The sequence below is a fragment of the Hordeum vulgare genome, chromosome 7H, assembly GCF_904849725.1.
Source record: "Hordeum vulgare subsp. vulgare chromosome 7H, MorexV3_pseudomolecules_assembly, whole genome shotgun sequence".
NCBI lineage: Eukaryota > Viridiplantae > Streptophyta > Magnoliopsida > Poales > Poaceae > Hordeum > Hordeum vulgare.
Window position 1 is genome coordinate 496,470,483 of NC_058524.1, and position 26,491 is coordinate 496,496,973.

Consider the following 26,491-nt stretch of genomic DNA (forward strand, 5'->3'; position numbering starts at 1 on the left):
GCAATAAGTACACGGATACAAGGAGTATTTCACACAACTCCTAAACTAACCCGTCACCTGTATCACATACTTCAACACACGACCATCATCTCGGACCTTCATCTACAATAGATCCTCGTGATCACAACGATACCAAGTGTGGTAGTACCCCCGAACAATCTACACCAGTACTGGGGACATTGGTTTATCTCACCTCTACCAGTACTGAAGCAATAACGAACACCCTCCGTTCTTAGATACTCAGAAATCTGAATGATGGCGATGTGCGCAATAATCCCTAGAGCTCAACTCCCCTGATACTTAGAGCAGATAGGAGGCACCAGGATAGGATTCCGTCACATCGAAATCATATAGATTTCACAAATACCCGCGCGATCCTAAAAATATTTTGAACGAGAAAAGGAGTAGAGTTAAAGATTTCCCAAGACGGGAACCTCACCAGAGCAAAGAATAGGAGAAAAAAGAATCCTACTCTCCGATATAACTAAGACTCAACACATTTTCTAGACTCGACTCGGCCAAATACGATCACACAAAGGCTCCTATGGTCGTAAGGCTCTGATACCAACTTGTAACGACCAAGATGCTGTCCTTTCCGATCTGGGGGTCGAGACCCCCGAATAGGAAAGAAGCGCATCTAAGCGTTTCGCAAGCAAGTAACATAGCACAAATAATAATAAAAGTAGACAATTCGGGATTCAACTGTCTTCGCATTAATAACTCAGAGTACATCACAGATACAATCAAGGTAGTTCCGCTACGGACTACAAAACATGGAAATGCTATGCTACCCTGCCTGCAGGCCCACGATCACGACCACGCCTCAGTCCTCTGGATAGTTCACGTAGAGGCGGTCTGTCTCCTCGTCGTACTGCCACGCCAGCTGGGTGCCGTCGGGATCATCTGTCTCTGGGGTACCTGTACCTGGTGGGAGTTTCGGAGGAATCCGTGAGCCACGGGGACTCAGCAATCTAAGACCTTGGTGCCAGAACTAGTCATGTTATTAGGTAGGATAAGGGTGAAGTGTATAAGGCTGCAGCATCCTAAGCTTGATTTAGTGGCTAACTTACGCAAAGCAATTGTGAAGGTGGTCTACACTAGCGGTCGTGATTACTTGATCACTAAATGATCTTGAACACCTACCTACGGCATTCATAACCCCACCGTGTTCCCGATCGAAGAGAAATCTTTGAGGGGGGACAGTCATGATTACGCACACAATTGGAAATTTTATTAGCTTATGTTTAAGTTCTCTAATACCAGATGTTAACAAAATATTCCAAGTTGCCACATAACCGCGGACACGGCTTTCCGAAAGATTAAACCCCGCAGGGGTGCTCCAACTAGTCCATCACAAACGAACACATGCCGCAAAGGCATCCTCTATCATGAATCTTGTGATCTCGTCGGATTCCTTATAGGAAAACCTCAACTCTGGGGGAAACCAAAGCTTCATTGGGATTCCTATACGCAAGATATACCGCTAAGGTAAGGCAAGGCTAGCAGGACGTCCCGACGTGTCGACGACCCTGATAAGAGCCGCGTATCTCAGTCTCACGACACGCCGGATGAGCGATGGTTACCACGCCAAAACACCGAGTTGCCCCAGGGAGCGTAATAAGCTGCTCTGGGTTGGACCAACACTCATGAGGAGCATAGGACCGGGTTGTTGATTAAAGTCCTCGGGGTAGCTACTCCCTATGCAGATTATTATTAAGTGATTAGCAAATTAACACCAATGTTGGGTCCTGCCGGACAAGCCTTAGCACTACGCGATTTATCGAGGGGGTCCCCATAACAATGCCGAACGTGTTAGGAGCGATCATTATGGAATCAAACACCGGTAAGCGGTAACTAAGGCGGCAATAACAGAACAAAGCACCCGGCAAAAGGCTAGGCCTTCCGTCATTTACCAAGTGTATAGGTGCATTAATTAAAATAACAGAATTGAAGATAATGATATCAAGCTCATGTTGTCACATGAGTCAAAGCACCTGCATCTAGCAACGCTAACATTAGTAGCTGAGCAAAGCCTACTTAGCCACTCAAGTCTTGCTAGGAAGGGGAACAGTGTCTGGGTTCATGGCATAACAAGAGGAAATTTAATTCAGTGGTAGGCAGCGAGCAATATGACAGGGAAACGAAACTAGCATAACAAGTCTAGAGATGGAATCAAGGTCATATCATCTTGCCTGTGATGTCCTCAGCTTGGAATGGTTCTGGTTCGTCCTGCACGTACTCTCCTGACTCCACGTATTCGTTCTTCGATCCCGGTGCTACCCAACATAAGAATAGCAACCAATGAACAGAAGCACCACAAGATGCAACAATCACATGATGCATGAGATGTAAAATTAGCATGCATCGCTATTTCTATCACTAACACAAGCAAAAGAAAACTACTACAAGTTTCTGGACAGAACTGTACACTAAGATATTTTGACATGCATGAGGATGGCATGAACAGATGCGGCTCGTGAAAATGATGCAAAACCATATAAAGAACATTGCAAACGGAGCTACGGATCAACGGGAATCAACGAAACAAGATATGAAGCTCTACGTGGAAGAATCAACACCACACCCACAATTGGCACAAATCTGGTATTCCCAGGTTGCGAAGACATATAACAACCCAACACGAATGGATTGGAGCAAGGAAGAACACCACAACATCAACTAAGCACACACAATGATCAAAATGACTATACTACTCAATCTGCCATAATCTGCATCTTAGCTCTTTGTGAGCTACATGCAACATAGCTACAGGCCTCCAAATATGACAAATAATATATGTGTCTGTAGCCAACCAAGAACACTACAAGCACCAGCAAGAATCACAGCAAAAGGAATTAAACTCTAGAAGATACAAGCCCACAAACTTTCACAAAACCATCAGATCTTAGGGACTTGGTGAAAATTCCTGCACCTGACTTTCTGTCTTTGGTCTGAAGCTTTTTGACAGCAATCAAAACACAACCTACTGGACTCCAAATGATATGAAATTTTGTAGGGAGCTTCAAAAACATATGAGGTCCAAATTCCTAGCACTGAACTAAGGCTAGTTCACAACACAATGACCAGAACAGCGTCATCTATAGGAGAAGAAAATGTTTCCAGATTCTCAGACTTAGTGAAATTCCAGATTTCACTAAGCTGGACTTTTTCAGCCACATGCCCACTTTGTCTAGGCATAGTTTGCACACAAATAAAACCAAGTGATAAATGACACCACTATGGTGTAGAGCAAAACCCCTACTACTGTCACACAAAAGCTCATGCCCTTGGGCTCCACCTATTCCATGGAAACAAAGAGCAAACTTGCAACAAATCTGAATATGTCAACTCCATAAAGTATCCCAATGGGAAAACTATCTTCACCACTGGATTCCTTGGGAGATTCTACCCCAAAATCATATATAATATGTGGGCACTTACTTGGAACAAGTGACCACAAATTAAGGGAGAGGAAACTACTCCAAATCATGCCTACTGAATGGGCATCATTTCATGTAGTTCCACTGTAACAGCAACTACAAAGGTTGAGCTCATGTGCACAATGACAAAGTGACATGGGGGTTTGACCCCATTTTTGTTTCATGCACATCAACTTCACAACCCCTACTATTAAGCTTCCCACACAAATATCATGCCATGCCCTCTCACATATGGACATGGGAAGGTGCAAAGCTTGCTTGCCAAGGTGGGATGCTACTCTCACACACACCTAGTCCACATCACTCACAAGCACATCATGCTCAAGATCAACTCCTCACACTTTCACATGTTATCATAGCAACCAACTAGAACAAGGTCAACTATATTTATACACACACAACCTAGTGCAACATCAAGGGCTAGCACCTACAACAAAGAAATACCTACACATGCTACCATTACACTTGCTATAATATCTTAGGATCAACTACTAGGAAGCACCACCATACACACAATCTAGTGCTACTAATCCCATATGTATGTCCTCACACACACATGCACCTCTCACAAGCACATCCACACACACTACATCACCTAGTATAATTATAACAACAAAGGAAAAATAGAGACATAATGCAATGGCCACCTATGGTTGTAACAGGATCAGCAACAACAAAGAGGAAGTAAAATTGCAGCAAAAAGAGAAAAACAAAAGGAGGGCTCCCTGGGATTCGAACCCAGAACCTACTGGTGCAACAAATCCACCCTTACCACTCTGCTACTGTCAACTTATCGACAGAACAGAGGGTTCAGGCAAGGTAAGCCTCTCTGCAGGTCACTGTGCCGAGAAAATCAAATACAAAAAGGTGCCGAGAGGGGGGGATCAAACCCAGCACCTCTCAACAGGCACAACAGAACCCATACAACTGGGCTACGCTACGACGTCTGATCTAACACACACAACGAAACAACTGAAGGAGGTTCCTTTGTTGATCTACTACCGGCGGCAGACCGGAACAGGGGAAGGCCCTTGCCGGCGACATGGTACAAATCGAGCAACGGCTCGTGGAGGGGAGTAAGCCCACACACGCACGGGCTCATTTCATGTGCTAACTACCCCCGAGGGGCTCTACTACGGCGCGGCGACGGCGAGCGGCGGCTCCGGCGACAGAGAGCAAGCGCGCTTCGATCCTACTGCTACTGCACCCGATCTGGGACAGGGAGGAGGGAGGAGGAGCACTACCTCGCGTACGAGTCGAGGAGAGGAACGGCTCGTAGAGGAAGTAGTGGAAGAAGGTCGTCGGCGAAGCTTCTCGTCGAAGGGGCTGCGCCGCCGGGAAGCAGTGGACACATCGCGGGGGAGGTCGATCTTGCGCCGGGAACGGGCTCCTGGAGGCGTCCTCGAGATGCTGGTGTCGTCGTAGAGGAGGTAGGGGAAGTAGATGGACGGCAGCGACGAACTCCTACCCGTCGGTCATGGCGGACCCGAGCGCTCCTCACCTTGCTGAGACGAGAGAGAGAGGGGGATCGGGATCTGGATGTTGCGGCCGCGGGGAGGAACCCTAGCGGGTCTGCACGAACGCCAAGGGGTTATAAAGCCCAAGAGGAGGAGGCGAGAGCGTGCCGTCGGCCATGTGTTGCCGCTCCTCTCGGTGGAGCAGAGGGGAGGGAAAGAGAGGATGACATGTGGGGCCGCCTGCCTCGCTGGAAAGGGAGGAGGACGACGCATCGCGCGCGTGAGCTAGCGAGGAGATGGGCTGGGCCACGCTTAAGGCTTGCCACTGGCGACAGATAGAGGAGGGGGCCGTGAGGGGTTTTTATTCTTTTAAATAAACACAGAAAAGGTTTTAAAACAAGTGGCAATACTGTTGGGTTAAAATCAAAACAAAAATGCCCCTGGCCATAAGGAATTATGACCTATTTGAAATAAATAGAAAAGAAATATTTGGAGCAATTTGTTTAAATACAAAACAGCAATTTATTTACTGTTTTTGGATTTATTGGCACCCTTTAAAAATAAGAAACAAAACAACAAACACATCTTGGCATGCTCCACAAAATACACTAAATCATGGGCATTTTTAAAAGAGGGAAGGGAGAAGAGAATCTTGACATAGGAGAAAATAGAGAGGAGGGGTGGAGATGGTTTTGAAACCCAAGCTTATACTATCACATGCACACCCCACTTAAACTATACATCACATGCTCATCATCACAAAGCATCACAAGGTCCAACCACAAGATCACCACCAACACATGAAAAGCTAAGATCATATGGCAACAACACAAGACAAGGGCATGCAATGATATGCTATGCATGCATGCATGGGAAGGAAGGAAAAATAAACAAGGGAAACCACATGAGGTCATGGCACAATTGGATACATCACATCACTGACAAGGTGGACCCACATGCAATAGGTTCCAAATATGGCAAGGTCTACATCTGGGGCACTACAAATTAACTTGTAACGCCCCGTACTCACCCGCCGACGGTCGTTACTCCTGGCGGGATCTAGACTGGCCCCACATATCAATGCTAGTCTTTTCTACGCACTTTGTCCCCACTCATGCGCACCCGGGATGAACTTCCCGGTCGGTCATCCATCCTAGAACTACTCCAAGCTGAGCACGCCTAACCTAAGAGTTCTGTTCGAATGGCTCCCGAAAAGGAAGGAATTCCGTAGTGATATGAGTAGTCTATCATCCCTAATAAGCCATGCTATCACATACACCACCACTCACAGGAGCCGACGTCCTCGTCGGGCCACAGGGACGTTCCCTCTTGGCACAAACGTCTGTGCTTCGAGTCCAGTACATGTGCCATGCCGTGTGCCACACGGGTCACAAACGTCATGAACAACATGACTGCGCACCTGTCCGCAAACACCCATGTAACCACGAGGGTCAGCTCTGATACCAAACTTGTAACGCCCCGGACTCACCCGCCGACGGTCGTTACTCCTGGCGGGATCTAGACTGGCCCCACATATCAATGCTAGTCTTTTCTGCGCACTTTGTTCTCACTCATGCGCATCCGGGATGAACTTCCTGGTCGGTCACCCATCCTAGAACTACTCCAAGCTGAGCATGCTTAACCTGAGAGTTCTGTTGGAATGGGCTCCTGGAAAAGAAGGAATTCCTTAGTGATATGAGTAGTCTATCATCCCTAATAAGCCAGGCTATCACACCCCTGGTGGCGGTGGGCAGGCTTGTGGGGCCCACAGGCACCTGCCGCCCCCAATTCCAGCTCTATAAGTTGTCTTTCGTCCCAGAAAAAATAAAAAGAGAAGTTTTTGTCGCGTTTTCGATACGGAGGCGCCGCCACCACCTGTTCTTCATCTGGAGGGCAGATCTGGAGTCCGTCTTGGGCTCCGGAGAGGGGAAATCGTCGCCATCGTCATCATCAACCTTCTTCCCTCTCCAATTCCATGAAGCTCTTCGTCGTTCGTGAGTAATCTATTCGTAGGCTCGCTGGACGGTGATGAGTAGGATGAGATCTATCATGTAAGCGAGTTAGTTTTGATGGGGATTGATCCCTAGTATCCACTATGTTATGAGATTTTATGTTGCTACTACTTTGCCATGCTTAATGCTTGTCACTAGGGCCCGAGTGCCATGATTTCAGATCTGAAATTATTATGTTGTCACCAATATATGTGTGTTTTAGATCCGATCTTGGAAGTTGTAGTTACCTACTATGTGTTATGATCCGGCAACCCTGGAGTGACAGTAACCGGAACCACTCCCGGTGATGACCATAGTTTGAGGAGTTCATGTGTTCACCAAGTGCTAATGCGTTGGTCCGGTTCTTTATTAAAAGGAGAACCTTAATATCCCGTAGTTTCCTTTTGGACCCCGCTGCCACGGGAGGGATGGACAATAGATGTCATGCAAGTTCTTTTCCCTAAGCACGTATGACGACACACAGAATGTATGCCTACATCACATTGACGAACGGGAGCTAGCCACATATCTCTCCGTGTTATAGCTGTTGCATGATGAATATCATCCAAACAAATCGTCGACCCAATGCCTACGAGTTTGTCCTACTGTTGCTACTGCCGTTACTTGTCTTGCTCTACTGCTACTACTGTTGCTACTGTCGTTACTTGTCTTGCTCTGCTGCTACTATTGTTGCTACTGCTGTTACTTGTCTTGATCTGCTGCTGCTACTACTGTTACTACTGATGTTACTTGTCTTGCTCTGCCGCTGCTACTACTGCTATTACTTGCTTTGCTCTGCTTCTACTGTTGGTACTACTGTCGCTTGCTACTGTTGCTACTTGCTACTGCTGTCACTACTGCTGTTGCTTGCCACTGCTATTGCTCGTTACAGTGCCGATACCCGCTACTTCGCTGTTACTATTGTGCTTGCAGATACTAATCTTTCAGGTGTGGTTGAATCTGACAAATTCAGCTGCTAATACTTGAGAGTATACTCACACCTCCTGACTGGCGTACCTACAAATTGGGTCGAATACTCTACCCTCGAAAACTGCTGTGAACCAACGCGCTGGTGGGCCATCAACAACATTCTTCCAGTTTCATTGCCGGGGAGTGCTATCAGCATTCTTCTGGTGCCGTTGCAGGAGAAGGTTAGTTGTTATAAGCATTTGTCTAGCTAACACTAGAGATTGTAGGATCAACACTTTTCTGGAGCCATTGCCAGAGAAGCACAGCTGACGTCAGCATTTTTCTGGCGCCGTTGCCGGGGAGGTATTGCTATATTCTCTGAGTTACTTGGGATTTATATCTGCTGATCATTATGAAGAATCTGAAGGATCCGAAGACCAAAGTCTTGCCCTCAACTACGAGGGGAGGTAAGGAATTGCCATCTAGCTCTGCACATGATTCACCTTCAGTTATGAGTAAGTTTGCGACATCACCTCCCGCTAGAAATCTTGATATGTCGCCTGTGCTTGATGATGCTTGTGATACTACTGCTAGAGATGCTATGCTTGATACTATGCCTGATGATACTATGCTTGATACTATGCCTGATGATGCTATGCTTGATACTATGCTTGATACTGCTAGAGATGCTATGCTTGATACTGCTAGAGATGCTATGCTTGATACTCCTAGAGATGCTATGCTTGATACTGCTTTGCCTGATGATGCTAGAGATGCTATTTTGCCTGATGATGCTATGCTTGATACTACTAGAGATGCTCCTTTGCCTGTTCCACTAGGAGTGTTCCTTCATGCTCATATTGCTAGAGTTACTGCCAATGCTCATGATGCTTCTGATACTGCCGATGCTATTGAGATAGAACCTGCTTTTGCTCCTGCTAGATCTAGCTCTCCTAGATATGAATTGCCTGTTATACCTGAGGGTTACGTTATGGAGGGAGAGATAGCTGAGGATTTTCTTGCGTGTAAGGATGCCTATGACGCTGATAAATTAGTTCTCAAGTGGAAGGAAAAATCTCGGGAAGTTAGGATGAAAAATGATCCGAAGTTTGCCACTTCGCCTATCTTTGTCACCGATAAGGATTATGAATTCTCTGTCGACCCTGAGATAATCTATTTAGTTAAATCTGATCCTTTTCACGGTTATGAGTCTGAGACGGTCATAGCCCATCTTGCCAAACTATCGGAAATAGCCAACCTTTTCAATAATGAGGAGAAGATCCGCCACTACTATATCCTTAAGTTGTTTCCTTTCTCTCTAAAGGATGACGCTAAAGCCTGGTTCACCTCTCTTGCTCCTGGATGTGTGCATAGTCCCCAGGAGATGGTCTATTACTTCTGTGAGAAATATTTCCCTGCCCATAAGAAACAAGCTGCCTTGCAGGAAATATACAACTTTGCCCAACTCCAAGAAGAGAGTCTTCCACAAGCTTGGGGGGATGCTCGTCTAGCTACAGAATGCTTTGCCTGATCACCCTCTCAAGAAGAACGAGATACTTGATACCCTCTATAACGGACTTACTGATGCCTCTAGAGACCACCTAGATAGTTGTGCTGGTTGTGTTTTTAGGGAACGAACTGTAGAACAAGCTGAGACCCTACTGAATAACCTCTTGATCAATGATAATGCTTGGACTATTCCCGAACCACCTCCTAAGCCAACTCCTAAGAAAAGAGGTATTCTATTCCTCAGTCCCAAAGATATGCAAGAAGCCAAGAAATCTATGCAAGAGAAAGGCATTAGATCTGAAGATGTCAAAAATCTACCACCTATCGAAGAGATCCATGGTCTCGACAACCCGATACAGGTAGTAGAAGTGAATTCTCTGCGTAGGTTTGATGAGAGTGATATTCCTTTTGATAAACCTGCTAGCCTATGCTTTGATGAATTTGACAACTTTGTTGCCAAACAACAGAGTTTCAATGATTATGTTAGCAGACATTTGGAACAAAGTGCTCGTATGCTTAGCCATTTAAGTGCTTGTGTAGACAGAAATGTCAATGCTCTAAAGCTTCTGAGTAAACATGCCTCTATGATTACTACTCAGGTAGAACAAGTACTTAAAGCTCAGAATGACCTGCTCAATGAATTAAATGACAACTCTGTCAGAGTCATTACTAGAGGAGGCAAAATGACTCAGGAACCTTTGTATCCTGAAGGTCATCCTAAGAGAATTGATCAAGATTCTCAAGGAATCAATGCTGATACACCTAGTCATCCTAAGGAGAAGAAGAAGGATGATAGAAACCTGCACGCTAGTTCACCAAATACTATCACACCTGAAGAACCTAATGATATTTCTGCGTCTGATGCAGAAACACAATCAGGTGATGAACATGAACCTGGTGACAATGTGGACAGTGATGTTCATAATAATGCTCAACCTAGCCATGATGAGGATGTGGAGATTGAACCTACGGTTAATCCTGATAATCCACAACCTAAGACGTACGACAAGAATGACTTTACTGCTAGGAAGCATGGTAAAGAAAGAGAGCCATGGGTTCAGAGAACTATGCCCTTTCCTCCTAAGCCATCCAAGAAAAAGGATTATGAGGATTTTGAGCGCTTCGTTGAGATGATAAGACCCGTCTTTCTGCAGATGCGGTTAACTGATATGCTCAAGATGTCTCCGTATGCCAAGTACATGAAAGATATCGTGACTAATAAACGGAAGATACCAAATCTTGAGATCTCCACCATGCTTGCCAATTACACTTTCAAAGGTGGAACTCCTAAGAAACTTGGTGATCCCGGAGTGCCCACTATACCTTGCTTCATTAAAGGAAACTACATAAGAACTGCCTTATGTGACCTTGGAGCCGGTGTTAGTGTTATGCCGCTCTCTCTATATCATAGACTTGAGTTGGATAAGTTGACACCCACTAAAATTTCTCTGCAAATGGCCGAAAAATCAACTGCTTTCCCTATCGGCGTTTGCGAGGATGTGCCTGTTGTGGTTGCTAATACCACTATCTTAACAGACTTTGTTATCTTGGATATTCCCGAGGACGATGCCATGGCTATCATCCTCGGAAGACCCCTTTTAAACACTGCAAGGGCTATTATAGATTGCAACAAAGGCAATGCCACTTTCCATGTCAACGGTAATGAGCACACAGTGCACTTTCCGAAGAAATGATATCGAGTACATTGCATCAATGCTATCGAAAAGACTTCATCGATTCTCATTGGGAGCTTTGAATGCCCTATTCCTCGTGTCAAGAAGAAGTATGATTTGCTTGTTGGGGAGATACATATCCCCATTGAGGTGACTTAGTGGCTATTCAAAAATTCTCCGTTCTCTCTTTCGATTCGAGAAAGTTTTGTCATAAGGACTTGATCAATCCCATTGACAGATTTCTTTTGATGACCATGAAACAGATGAATCAAAGAGTCACATACCTCTGTTTTGAGTTTTCTTTTTCTTTTGCTTAGAAGAAAAATGATAGAATTAGTTTAGCTTTTTCTATTTTGTGTTTTAGCGTCCCGGAGAAAAATACCTCGAAAATAAAAGTTCTCCGATGGTCCTGAAAATTTAGTATGATTTTTTCTGCAATTTTTGAAAATTTCTGAGCCTGAGAGCTGGTCAGGGTGCGTGACCAGTGGGCCACAAGCCCCCCCACCGCCACCTACCCCCTGGTGGCGGGGTGCAAGCTTGTGGGGCCCACAGGCATCCCCTCCACTCATTCCAGCTCTCAGCCTCTTCTTCCACCTCCAGAAAAAATTGTTTCGCAGCTCAAACCCGTGTTCTTGCTCATTTGGCTGTGATTTTCGATCTCCTTGCTCAAAGCACCATTCTCCGAACTGTTTTGGGGAAATTACTCCTTGGTAAGTGACTCCTCCATTGGTCCAATTAGTTTTTGCTCTAGTGCTTTATCCTTCACGAATTCTTGCTACCTTGGTGAACCTGTTCTTGAGCTATAAAAGTTGATTTTAGTTGGTCTCAAGTAGTTTTAGCGCGTGATACAGTCTCGAGGCACTAGTAGGAGTAGTTGCTACAAGTTGGGTTAATCCTTATTCACTTTTCTCTCGAACTCTCTAAAAATTTCAGAATTTTTCAGAGCTAGAAAAAGGAAAAGATGAGGAGGTTCTTGAGAGGCTCTTCAAGCCGTAACCCCAAGGAGGATGAGAAGAACCACCCCAAGTACGTAGTCCCTTGAGTCACAGAAGTTCGAGCGTGCGAGTGGCCAAGTGATGAATTTTTGCGCGCCGCCGGACTTTATGACGACTTTTATTACTTGGTGGAGAACGCAGGTCTTACTGCGTTCAAAGCTTCAACTTTTATCCGAGGAAGAATCCTCCCACGGTTGAGTTCATGATATACGATGTCCCCCAGTGCTTGATGCTGCAGGATTTTTGCAATGTATGCAAATTACCTTATGTTGGGGATATCCGTGACCCTCGTCCACGGGACTTTGGAGGATTTCATTGGTTCTATTGCTGTTGGAGAGGAGAGAGGAGTGTCTCTAGCTAGAATTGCTAGCATACATTTTCCTGTGCTTCGGTACTTCTCACTATTTGTGGGAAAATGTTTGATTGGCCGTGGGGAGGTTGGATCACTTAGTTCTCCAGACCTTGCTTTTTTGCGCGAAGGCCTTTATAACGATAAGACTTATAGCTTGGGCGCTATAGTAGCTCAACGGTTGAACCTGAGCCGTTCCAAGGGTGTCGTCTATGGAGGTATCTATGCTACCCGTCTCGCCAGACACTTTGAGATACCCATTAGACTGGGAGAGGAAGGAGAGATGCTTCTCCCTGAGAGATATCTGGATTTTGACAGCATGGTTCGCCATGATTTTCTGGATAGAGATGCTAGTAGACGGATGATTTATAACCTGGTATTTAGTCAGGGTACTCGAGAGACTATTACTTTGCCTGCTCCTTCTTTGTTTAATTTTTCATGCAGGTAGGTACACTATTATGCCCACGGACATCTATGCACATTGGGGCTTGGCCCAACCACAGGCGCCCGTGCCCGAGCCGCCAGTCGAGTACCATACGCCAGTTTATCAGTGGGAGCCAGAGGAGCTCACACAGTAGTGGCATCCACAGTCTGCTCCGGAGTATCCCAGAGCTGGTTCTTTCCCACCTTGGGAGTAGACCAAGCTAGGCCAAAAGCCTAAGCTTGGGGGAGTACGTGTTCTCACCGACTTTACATTCATGCTTATGCTTTCACTTTGTTAGCCCGTGTTTACACTTTGCCACTGTATTATCCATGCTAGTTTCTTTTCGTTTTCTTGTTTTCTTGTTTTGTGTCCTTTTGAGAAAACCCAAAAATATTTTTCTTTCTTCTTTTGCTTGTTGGGAGCTTTCGTGTGTAACTAGTTTTCTTTTTATTTGTGTCAAGGTAGAAGATATTGGTTACAATGCTTAGTGGTTCTTACATGCTGACCTGTTTAGATTTCAAAGAGCCATATTATTTTGTCTTCTCCTTTGTGTTTGCCTGCAGATTCAGCTTAGTCCAATGTGCTTATTATTGTTTTCATCGTTTGATCGTGCAAATGAAAGGCAACAATGATGGCATATGATGAAGTGACTCAGACTGAAAAGCTGGTATGAACTCTATCTATTTTGTTTTTGTAAATATGACTAGCTTGTCAACCCAGATTTAGCTTTGTTGTGATAGAACCATATTTGCAATGACAACTTAGAGATCATAGTTTCTGATGCCATGCTTATTTAGCTGAGAGCTTATAATGGTTTGTCTTGATTGCCAACATAGATTTTGAGATGACTATGATGTAGTATGATAGGATGGTATTCTCCTTTGAATGTTTCAAGTGGCTTGACTTGGCGCATGTTCATGCATGTAGTTGAAACAAAATCAACATAGCCTCTATGATGTTCGTGTTCATGGTGATTTATATCCTGTTCATGCTTTCATTCAATGTTAGTCAAACTCATTGCATCTTGATGACTCTTGTCGTTCTCTAGTTGGTCGCTTCCCAGTCTTCTGCTAGCCTTCACTTGTACTAAGCGGCAATATTGCTTGTGCATCCACCTCCATAAACCCAAAAGTTTTTCCATGAGAGTCCACCATACCTACCTATTTTGTGGTATCTACCTGTCGTTCCAAGTAAATTTGCATGTGCCATTCTCTAAACCTTCAAGAAATAAATCTGTTTTCCATGCCCGAACCGCTCAAGTGGTGACAGAGGGCTATTGGTATCTTCCATGCTAGGAGTGTTATCCTCGACATGTGTTTATTCACAGTCATTCACGAGAAAGGGGCCGGTATTTGGGATGCCCAGTTCCACGCTTAAATCGAAAACATAACTGTAAAACAAGACTCCCCCTGGATTGATGTTAGTATGGACGGTACTCGAGGATTCGGCTAGCCGTGGAGTGTGATTGATTGATGGTGGGGGAGTTAAAACTTTACTTTTCTGTTTGGGAACCGCCTATAGCATGAGTAGCATGGAAGATATTGAGAACTCTTGGTCATTGCGTTGACAATGAAAGCATGCCACCCAAAATTATTATCTCTGTTTTCAAAGCTTGAGCTCTGGCACCTCTGCAAATCAATGCTTCCCTCTGCGAAGGGCCTGTCTATTTATTTTCCTGTCGAGTCATCCCCCTCTTACATATGCACCAATTAGAGAGCACCTCTGTCATTTTTATGCTTTGCTTTTGATTGATATTGAGTATGGCTATGACTGGATCTTCGTTGCTATGAATTACAATGTTTAGTCAGCCCTTGATCTTTGAAAGTGCTCTATATTTATGTTTTGCGGTCTCAGAAAGAGCTAGCGAGATACCACCTATTCATATTGCTTCATGCTTGTTTTGATGGAAGTGTTGGTATTTGAAACTCATTATTATTTGCTCGTTAGCTGATTATGCCATTGATATTAGTTTACCGTGAGACCTTTGTGTCATTTGCTTATGTGGTTAACTTGTGAACTTGCTGAAATTCTGGTTATGAGTTAGACATACTTGCAACAACAAGATCAAACAGAGTTTGTCAAAGTTTTTCTTTCTCTCTCAGTTTGTCAACTAAGTTGCTTGAGGACAAGCAAGGTTTTAAGCTTGGGGGAGTTGATACGTCTCCAACGTATCTACTTTTCCAAACTCTTTTGCCCTTGTTTTGGACTATATTTTGCATGATTTGAATGGAACTAACCTGGATTGATGCTGTTTTCAGCAGAATTGCCTTGGTGTTATTTTTGTGCAGAAATCAAAGTTCTCCAAACGTCCTGAAAATTTACGGGGAGCAGTTTTGGAAAATATCAAAAATACCTGCGCTAGGATCCATCTGAGGGGGTGGTCCAGTGGGCCACAAGCCCCTGCTCCGCCACCCCCTGGTGGCGGTGGACAGGCTTGTGGGGCCCACAGGCACCTGCCGCCCCCAATTCCAGCTCTATAAGTTGTCTTTCGTCCCATAAAAATTAAAAAGAGAAGTTTTTGTCGCGTTTTCGATACGGAGGCGCCACCACCACCTGTTCTTCATCTGGAGGGCAGATCTGGAGTCCGTCTTGGGCTCCGGAGAGGGGAAATCGTCGCCATCGTCATCATCAACCTTCTTCCCTATCCAATTTCATGAAGCTCTTCATCGTTCGTGAGTAATCTATTCGTAGGCTCGCTGGACGGTGATGAGTAGGATGAGATCTATCATGTAATTGAGTTAGTTTTGATGGGGATTGATCCCTAGTATCCACTATGTTCTGAGATTTGATGTTGCTACTACTTTGCCATGCTTAATGCTTGTCACTAGGGCCCGAGTGCCATGATTTCAGATCTGAAATTATTATGTTGTCACCAATATATGTGTGTTTTAGATCCGATCTTGGAAGTTGTAGTTACCTACTATGTGTTATGATCCGGCAACCCCGGAGTGACAATAACCGGAACCACTCCCGGTGATGACCATAGTTTGAGGAGTTCATGTGTTGACCAAATGCTAATGCGTTGGGCCGGTTCTTTATTAAAAGGAGAACCTTAATATCGTGTAGTTTCCTTTTGGACCCCGCTGCCACGGTAGGGATGGACAATAGATGTCATGCAAGTTCTTTTCCCTAAGCACGTATGACGACAAACGGTATGCATGCCTACATCACATTGACGAACGGGAGCTAGCCACATATCTCTTCGTGTTATAGCTGTTGCATGATGAATATCATCCAAAAAAATCATCGACCCAATGCCTACGAGTTTGTCCTACTGTTGCTACTGCCGTTACTTGTCTTGCTCTGCTGCTACTACTCTTGCTACTGTCGTTACTTGTCTTGCTCTGCTGCTACTACTGTTGCTACTGCTGTTACTTGTCTTGATCTGCTGCTGCTACTACTGTTGCTACTGATGTTACTTGTCTTGCTCTGCTGCTTCTACTACTGTTGCTACTGCTGTTACTTGCTTTGCTCTGCTGCTATTGTTGGTACTACTGTCGCTTGCTACTGTTGCTACTGTTGGGGAACGTCGCATGGGAAACAAAAATTTTCCTACGCGCACGAAGACCTATCATGGAGATGTCCATCTACGAGAGGGGATGTTCGATCTACGTACCCTTGTAGACCGCACAATAGAAGCATTAGTGAACGCGGTTGATGTAGTGGAACGTCCTCACGTCCCTCGATCCGCACCGCGAACCGTCCCGCGATCAGTCCCACGATCTAGTGCCGAACGGACGGCACCTCCGCGTTCAGCACACGTACAGCTCGACGATGATCTCGGCCTTCTTGATCCAGCAAGAGAGACGGAGAGGTAGAAGAGTTCTCCGGCAGCGTGACGGCGCTCCGGAGGTTGGTGATGATCTTATCTCAGCAGGGCTCCGCCCGAGCTCCGCAGAAACGCGATCTAGAGGTAAAACCGTGGAGATATGTGGTCGGGCTGCCGTGGCAAAGTTGTCTCAAATCAGCCCTAAAACCTCCATATATATAGGGGGAGGAGGGGGAGCCTTTCCTTGGGGTCCAAGGACTCCCAAGGGGGTCGGCCGAGCCAAGGGGGGCAACCCTCCCCTTCCAAACCGAGTCCAACTAGGTTTGGAAGGAGGAGTCCTTCCCCCTTTTCCCACCTCCTCTTTTTTTTTATTTTCTCTTTGATTTTCTTCCCATGACGCATAGGGCCTTCTTGGGCTGTCCCAACAGCCCACTAAGGGCTGGTGCGCCACCCCCAAGGCCTATGGGCTTCCCCGGGGTGGGTTGCCCCCCCGGTGAACACCCGGAACCCATTCGTCATTCCCGGTACATTCCCGGTAACTCCAAAAACCTTCCGGTAATCAAATGAGGTCATCCTATATATCAATCTTCGTTTCCGGAGCATTCCGGAAACCCTCGTGACGTCGATGATCTCATCCGGGACTCCGAACAGCATTCGGTAACCAACCATATAACTCAAATACGCATAAAACAACGTCGAACCTTAAGTGTGCAGACCCTACGGGTTCGAGAACTATGTAGACATGACCCGAGAGACTCCTCGGTCAATATCCAATAGAGGGACCTGGATGCCCATATTGTACCCTACATATTCTACGAAGATCTTATCGTTTGAACCTCAGTGCCAAGGATTCATATAATCCCGTATGTCATTCCCTTTGTCCTTCGGTATGTTACTTGCCCGAGATTCGATCGTCAGTATCCGCATACCTATTTCAATCTCGTTTACCGGCAAGTCTCTTTACTCGTTCCGTAATACACGATCCCGCAACTTACACTAAGTCACATTGCTTGCAAGGCTTGTGTGTGATGTTGTATTACCGAGTGGGCCCCGAGATACCTCTCCGTCACACGGAGTGACAAATCCCTGTCTCGATCCATACTAACTCAACGAACACCTTCGGAGATACCTGTAGCGCATCTTTATAGTCACCCAGTTACGTTGCGACGTTTGATACACACAAAGTATTCCTCCGGTGTTAGTGAGTTATATGATCTCATGGTCATAGGAACAAATACTTGACACGTAGAAAACAATAGCAACAAAATGACACGATCAACATGCTACGTCTATTAGTTTGGGTCTAGTCCATCACGTGATTCTCCTAATGACGTGATCCAGTTATCAAGCAACAACACCTTGTTCATAATCAGAAGACACTGACTATCTTTGATCAACTGGCTAGCCAACTAGAGGCTTGCTAGGGACAGAGTTTTGTCTATGTATCCACACATGTATATAAGTCTTCATTCAATACAATTATAGCATGGATAATAAACGATTATCTTGATACAGGAATTATAATAATAACTATGTTTATTATTGCCTCTAGGGCATAATTCCAACAGTCTCCCACTTGCACTAGAGTCAATAATCTAGCCCTCACATCATCATGTGAATTACATTGTAATAAATCCAACACCCATACAGTTCTGGTGTTGATCATGCTTTGCCCGTGGAAGAGGTTTAGTCAGCGGGTCTGCTACATTCAGATCCGTGTGCACTTTGCATATATTTACGTCCTCCCCTTCGACGTAGTCGCGGATGAGGTTGAAACGTCGTTTGATGTGTCTGGACTTCTTGTGAAACCGTGGTTCCTTTGCTAGGGCAATGGCACCCGTGTTGTCACAGAACAAGGTTATTGGATTCAGTGCGCTTGGCACCACTCCAAGATCCATCATGAACTGCTTCATCCAGACACCCTCCTCATCTGCCTCCGATGCAGCCATGTACTCCGCTTCACATGTAGAATCTGCTACGATGCTCTGCTTGGAACTGCACCAGCTTACCGCACCCCCATTAAGAATAAATACGTATCCAGTTTGCGACTTAGAGTCGTCCGGATCTGTGTCAAAGCTTGCATCGACGTAACCTTTTACGGCGAGCTCTTCGTCACCTCCATACACGAGAAACATCTCCTTAGTCCTTTTCAGGTACTTCAGGATATTCTTGACCGCCGTCCAGTGATCCACTCCTGGATTACTCTGGAACCTGCCTGCCATACTTATGGCGAGGCTAATGTCCGGTCTAGTGCACAACATTGCATACATGATAGAACCTATGGCTGAAGCATAGGGGACGGTGCTCATATGCTCCCTATCCTCATCAGTTGCTGGGCACTGAGTCTTACTCAATCTCGTACCTTTTAAAACTGGCAAGAACCCTTTCTTGGACTGTTCCATTTTGAACCTCTTCAAAACTTTATCAAGGTATGTGCTTTGTGAAAGTTCTATCAGGCGTTTTGATCCATCCCTGTAGATCTTAATGCCTAGAATGTAAGCAGCTTCTCCTAGGTCCTTCATAGAGAAACTTTTATTCAAGTAATCCTTTATGCTCTCCAAAAACTCTAGTTGTTTCCAATCAGCAATATGTCATCCACATATAATATTAGAAACGCCACAGAGCTCCCACTCACTTTCTTGTAAATACAAGATTCTCCAACCACTTGTATAAACCCAAATGCTTTGATCACCTCATCAAAGCGTTTGTTCCAACTCCGAGATGCTTGCACCAGTCCATAAATGGATCGCTAGAGCTTGCACACCTTCTTAGCATTCTTAGGATCGACAAAACCTTCGGGTTGTATCATATACAATTCTTCCTTAAGGAAACCGTTAAAGAACGCCGTTTTGACATCCATCTGCCAGATTTCATAATCGAAAAATGCAGCTATTGCTAACATGATTCTGACGGACTTAAGCATCGCTACGGGTGAGAATGTCTCATCGTAGTCAACTCCTTGAACTTGTGAAAAACCCTTTGCCACAAGTCGAGCTTTATAAACGGTCACATTGCCGTCAGCGTCCGTCTTCCTCTTAAAGATCCATTTGTTCTGAATAGCCTTGCGGCCCTCAGGTAGTACTTCCAAAGTCCACACTTTGTTCTCATACATGGATCCTATCTCGGACTTCATGGCTTCTAGCCATTTGTTGGAATCTGGGCCCACCATTGCTTCTTCATAATTTGCAGGTTCATTGTTGTCTAACAACATGATTGACAAGACGGGATTACTGTACCACTCTGGAGGAGCACGTGGTCTCGTCGACCTGCGTGGTTCGACAGAAACTTGAACCGGAGTTTCATGATCATCATCATTAACTTCCTCCTCAACCGGCGTCTCAACGACAACGGTTTCCCCTTGCCCTGCGCCACCATCTAGAGGGATGAGAGGTTCGACAACCTCATCAAGTTCTATCTTCCTCCCACTCAATTCTCTCGAGAGAAACTCCTTCTCGAGAAAAGCTCCGTTTTTAGCAACAAACACTTTGCCCTCAGATTTGAGATAGAAGGTGTACCCAACTGTCTCTTTTGGGTAACCTATGAAGATGCACTTTTCCGCTTTGGGTTCCAGCTTTTCAGGCTGAAGCTTTTTGACATAAGCATCACATCCCCAAACTTTAAGAAACGACAACTTTGGCCTTTTGCCATACCACAGTTCGTATGGTGTCGTCTCAATGGATTTTGATGGTGCCCTATTTAAAGTGAATGCAGCTGTTTCTAATGCATAACCCCAAAACGATAACGGCAAATCGGTAAGAGACATCATAGATCGCACCATCTCTAATAAAGTACGATTACGACGTTCGGACACACCATTACGCTGTGGTGTTCCAGGCGGTGTCAACTGTGAAACAATTCCACATTGTCTTAAGTGAGCACCAAACTCAAAACTCAGATATTCTCCCCCACGATCAGACCGTAGGAACTTGATCTTCTTGTTACGATGATTTTGAACTTCACTCTGAAATTGCTTGAACTTTTCAAATGTTTCAGACTTGTGCTTCATTAAGTAGACATAACCATATCTACTCAAATTGTCAGTGAAGGTGAGAAAATAACGATATCCGCCGCGTGCCTCCACGCTCATCGGACCACACACATCGGTATGTATGATTTCCAACAAGTCACTTGCACGCTCCATTGTTCCGGAGAACGGAGTTTTAGTCATCTTGCCCATGAGGCATGGTTCGCACGTGTCAAGTGAATCAAAGTCAAGTGACTCCAAAAGTCCATCAGCATGGAGTTTCTTCATGCGCCTTACAACAATATGACCTAAGCGGCAGTGCCACAAAAATATGGCGCTATCATTGTTAACTCTAACTCTTTTGGTCTCAATGTTATGTATGTGTGTATCACTATCAAGATTCAATATGAACAATCCTCTCACACTGGGTGCATGACCATAAAAGATGTTACTCATAGAAATAGAACAACCATTATTCTCTCACTTAAAAGAGTAACCGTCTCGCAATAAACAAGATCCAGATATAATGTTCATGCTCAACGCAGGCACTAAATAACAATGATTCAAGTTCATAACTAATCCTGATGGTAACTGAAGTGAAACTGTGCCGACGGCGATTGCATCAACCTTGGAACCATTTCCTACGCGCAACGTCACTTCATCTTTCGCCAGCCTTCTTCTATTCCGCAGTTCCTGTTTCGAGTTGCAAATATGAGCAACAGAACCGGTATCGAATACCCAGGCACTACTACGAGAGCCGGTTAAGTACACATCAATAACATGTATATCAAATATACCTGATTTTTCTTTGGCCGCCTTCTTATCAGCCAGATACTTGGGGCAATTGCGCTTCCAGTGACCCATACCCTTGCAATAGTAACACTCTGTTTCAGGCTTAGGTCCAGCTTTGGGTTTCTTCGTCGGATTGGCAACAGGCTTGCCGCTCTTCTTTGAATTACCCTTCTTGCCTTTGCCGTTTCTCTTGAAACTAGTGGTCTTATTCACCATCAACACTTGATGCTCTTTATGGAGTTCAGACTCTGTGACTTTCAGCATCGCAAACAACTCGCCGGGTGACTTGTTCATCCCTTGCATGTTGTAGTTCAACACAAAGCCTTTATAGCTTGGCGGCAGTGATTGAAGGATTCTATCAGTGATAGCCTCTTGCGAGAGTTCAATCCCCAGCTCAGCTAGACGGTTTGAGCACCCAGACATTTTGAGCACATGTTCACTGACAGACGAGTTTTCCTCCATCTTGCAAGCATAGAATTTATCGGAGGTCTCATACCTCTCGATCCGGGCGTTCTTCTGAAAGATGAACTTCAACTCCTGGAACATCTCAAATGCTCCATGACGCTCAAAGCGACGTTGAATTCCCGGTTCTAAGCCATACAAGACTGCACATTGAACTACTGAGTAGTCCTCCTTACGTGCTAACCAAGCGTTCTTAACATCCTGGTCAGCCGTAGCGGGTGGTTCATCTCCTAGCGCAGCATTAAGGACATAATCCTTCTTCCCAACTTGTAAGATTAGCTTAAGGTTACGAGCCCAGTCTACAAAGTTGCTTCCATCATCTTTCAACTTAGCTTTCTCTAGGAACGTATTAAAATTCAGGGTGACTGTCGCATGAGCCATGATCTACAACACAAATATATTCAATGGACTTAGACTATGTTCAAGATAATTAGAGTTTAACTTAATCAAATTACTCGCTAAACTCCCACTCAAAAAGTACATCTCTCTAGTCATTTGAGTGGTTCATGATCCACTTACACTAGCTCAAGTCCGATCATCATGTGAGTTGAGTATAGTTTCAGTGGTAAGCATCCCTATGCTAATCATATCATCTATATGATTCATGATCGACCTTTCGGTCTATGTGTTCCAAGGCCATGTCTGCACATGCTAGGCTCGTCAAGCTTAACCCGAGTGTTCCGCGTGTGCAACTGTTTTGCACCCGTTGTATGTGAACGTTGAGTCTATCACACCCGATCATCACGTGGTGTCTCGAAACGACGAACTGTAGCAACGGTGCACAGTCGGGGAGAACACAATTTCATCTTGAAATTTTAGTGAGAGATCACCTCATAATGCGACCGTCGTTCTAAGCAAAATAAGGTGCATAAAAGGATTAACATCACATGCAATTCATAAGTGACATGATATGGCCATCATCACGTGCTCCTTGATCTCCATCACCAAAGCACCGGCACGATCTTCTTGTCACCGGTGCCACACCATGATCTCCATCAACGTGTTGCCATCGGGGTTGTCGTGCTACTCATGCTATTACTACTAAAGCTACATCCTAGCAAAATAATAAACGCATCTGCAAGCACAAACGTTAGTTTAAAGACAACCCTATGGCTCCTGCCGGTTGCCGTACCATCGACGTGCAAGTCGATATTATCTATTACAACATGATCATATCATACATCCAATATATCACATCACATTGTTGGCCATATCACATCACAAGCATACCCTGCAAAAACAAGTTAGACGTCCTCTAATTTTGTTGTTGCATGTTTTACGTGGTGACCATGGGTATCTAGTAGGATCGCATCTTACTTACGCAAACACCACAATGGAGATATATGAGTTGCTATTTAACCTCATCCAAGGACCTCCTCGGTCAATTCCGATTCAACTAAAGTTGGAGAAACTAACACTTGCCAGTCATCTTTGAGCAACGGGGTTACTCGTAGCGATGAAACCAGTCTCTCGTAAGCGTACAAGTAATGTCGGTTCAAGCCGCTTCAATCCAACAATACCGCGGAATCAAGAAAAGACTAAGGAGGGCAGCAAAATGCACATCAACGCCCACAAAAACTTTTGTGTTCTACTCGAGAAGACATCTACGCATGAACCTAGCTCATGATGCCACTGTTGGGGAACGTCGCATGGGAAACAAAAATTTTCCTACGCGCACGAAGACCTATCATGGAGATGTCCATCTACGAGAGGGAATGTTCGATCTACGTACCCTTGTAGACCGCACAACAGAAGCACTAGTGAACGCGGTTGATGTAGTGGAACGTCCTCACGTCCTTCGATCCGCCCCGCGAACCGTCCCGCGATCAGCCCCACGATCTAGTGCCGAACGGACGGCACCTCCGCGTTCAGCACACGTACAGCTCGACAATGATCTGGGCCTTCTTGATCCAGCAAGAGAGACAGAGAGGTAGAAGAGTTCTCCGGCAGCATGACGGTGCTCCGGAGGTTGGTGATGATCTTATCTTAGCAGGGCTCCGCCCGAGCTCCGCAGAAACGCGATCTAGAGGTAAAACCGTGGAGATATGTGGTCGGGCTGCCGTAGCAAAGTTGTCTCAAATCAGCCCTAAAACCTCCATATATATAGGGGGAGGAGGGGGAGCCTTTCCTTGGGGTCCAAGGACTCCCAAGGGGGTCGGCCGAGCCAAGGGGGGCAACCCTCCCCTTCCAAACCGAGTCCAACTAGGTTTGGAAGGAGGAGTCATTCCCCCTTTTCCCACCTCCTCTTTTTTTTCTTTTCTCTTTGATTTTCTTCCCATGGCGCATAGGGCCTTCTTGGGCTGTCCCAAAAGCCCACTAAGGGCTGGTGCGCCACCCCCAAGGCCTATGGGCTTCCCCGGGGTGGGTTGCCCCCCCGGTGAACACCCGGAACCCATTCGTCATTCCCGGTACATTCCCGGTAACTCCAAAAACCTTCCGGTAATCAAATGAGGTCATCCTATATATCAATCTTCGTTTCCGGAGCATTCCGGAAACCCTCGTGACGTCGTTGATCTCATCCGGGACTCTGAACAGCATTCGGTAACCAACCATATAACTCAAATACGCATAAAACAAAGTCGAACCTTAAGTGTGCAGACCCTGCGGGTTCGAGAACTATGTAGACATGACCCGAGAGACTCCTCGGTCAATATCTAATAGTGGGACCTGGATGCCCATATTGGATCCTATATATTCTACGAAGATCTTATCGTTTGAACCTTAGTGCCAAGGATTCATATAATCCCGTATGTCATTCCCTTTGTCCTTCAGTATGTTACTTGCCCGAGATTCGATCGTCTTTATCCGCATACCTATTTCAATCTCGTTTACCGGCAAGTCTCTTTACTCGTTCTGTAATACAAGATCCCGCAACTTACACTAAGTCACATTGCTTGCAAGGCTTGTGTGTGATGTTGTATTACCGAGTGGGCCCCGAGATACCTCTCCGTCACACGGAGTGACAAATCCCAGTCTCGATCCATACTAACTCAACAAACACCTTCGGAGATACCTGTAGATCATCTTTATAGTCACCCTGTTACGTTGCGACGTTTGATACACACAAAGTATTCCTCCGGTGTCAGTGAGTTATATGATCTCATGGTCATAGGAACAAATACTTGACACGTAGAAAACAGTAGCAACAAAATGACACGATCAACATGCTACGTCTATTAGTTTGGGTCTAGTCCATCACGTGATTCTCCTAATGACGTGATCCAGTTATCAAGCAACAACACCTTGTTCATAATCAGAAGACACTGACTATCTTTGATCAACTGGCTAGCCAACTAGAAGCTTGCTCGGGACAGAGTTTTGTCTATGTATCCACACATGTATATAAGTCTTCATTCAATACAATTATAGCATGGATAATAAACGATTATCTTGATACAGGAATTATAATAATAACTATATTTATTATTGCCTCTAGGGCATAATTCCAACAGCTACTTGCTACTGCTGTTCCTCGCCACTGCTATTGCTTGTTACACTGCCGATACCCTCTACTTCGCTGTTAATACTTTGATGTTACTATTGTGCTTGCAGATACTAATCTTTCAGGTGTGGTTGAATCTGACAAATTCAGCTGCTAATACTTGAGAGTATACTCTCACCTCCTGACTGGCGTACCTACAAATTGGGTCGAGTACTCTACCCTAGAAATCTGCTGCGAACCCACGCGCTGGTGGGCATCAACAACATTCTTCCAGTTTCATTGCCGGGGAGTGCAATCAGCATTCTTCTGGTGCCGTTGCAGGAGAAGGATAGTTGTTATAAGCATTCGTCTAGCTAACACTAGAGATTGTAGGATCAACACTTTTCTGGAGCCCTTGCCAGAGAAGCACAGCTGACGTCAATGGTAAGCTGACTGAAAGATGGAGAGAAGATCTGAAGTTCTGAAGAATCGATTAGGATGATGATGGGTCGGGCTTGTGCATTTGTGATTCTGTCAGAAATAACATTGGGCATGTGTAACACGGTGTCTGTCAGTAGTAGTATGTGTGTATGTGCATACCCTCGTAGGACGAGTAGTTGACGAGGGCGTCGAGCCCGCCGTCCCCGAAGTAATGCCAGGCCGCGGCCATCGCGGCACCGACGACCGCCTCATCACAGGCTGCAAGGTCCAGCCCGACCATGGCAACGGTCGCCATCCCTCCAGGCGCGCAGCGCCACGCCTCCTCCTCCGTCGCGGCCAGGGCGCCCTCGTTGCCCACCAGGACCAGCCTGTGCGCGTAGATTCAGAACCGAACAGCAGGAAGAAGAAGGGGGGCGGCGGCGAGGTGAGAGGGAGTACCTGCAGCCGTGCTTGGCGAGGCCTACAGCGACCCCCCGCGAGACGGCGTCGGTGCCACCGTTGCAGGCGAGCAGCACCCGCTTCGTGGCGGCGGTCATCCCCTTTCCCCTTCTTCTTATTCTTCTTCTCGGCAGCCGCCTGCTGTAGGTCCTCCACTAGCGCCACCTACCGCAGCACCACCTCGTACACCACCTCCTCCGTCGTCGTCCGCGCCGCCACCAGGGGAATGGCTTGCATCGGTGGCCAGCGAGGTCCAAGTCGCCACTGACTCAGGAGGAAGGGAGAGGCAGAAAGGAAGGATAAGAGAGCGAGGGGAGAAAGAAAGGAGGCAGGGGGGGGGTGGATGGAAAATATCCAGGACAACTAGGGTTTCGCGTGGGATTGGGGTGAGGACTGTCGTTGGATCTCCGAGCATCCGACGGTGTTCCATCCACGATCCGCGTGAAACGCCCACGGA

The 26,491-nt window shown here is 45.8% G+C and overlaps 1 pseudogene; it reads right to left on the reverse strand.

Annotated features, from left to right (window-relative positions):
- LOC123409157 overlaps positions 1-26,271 on the reverse strand; it is a 44,485-nt pseudogene extending 18,214 nt beyond the window's left edge.
- Between the last annotated feature and the right edge of the window lie 220 nt (positions 26,272-26,491).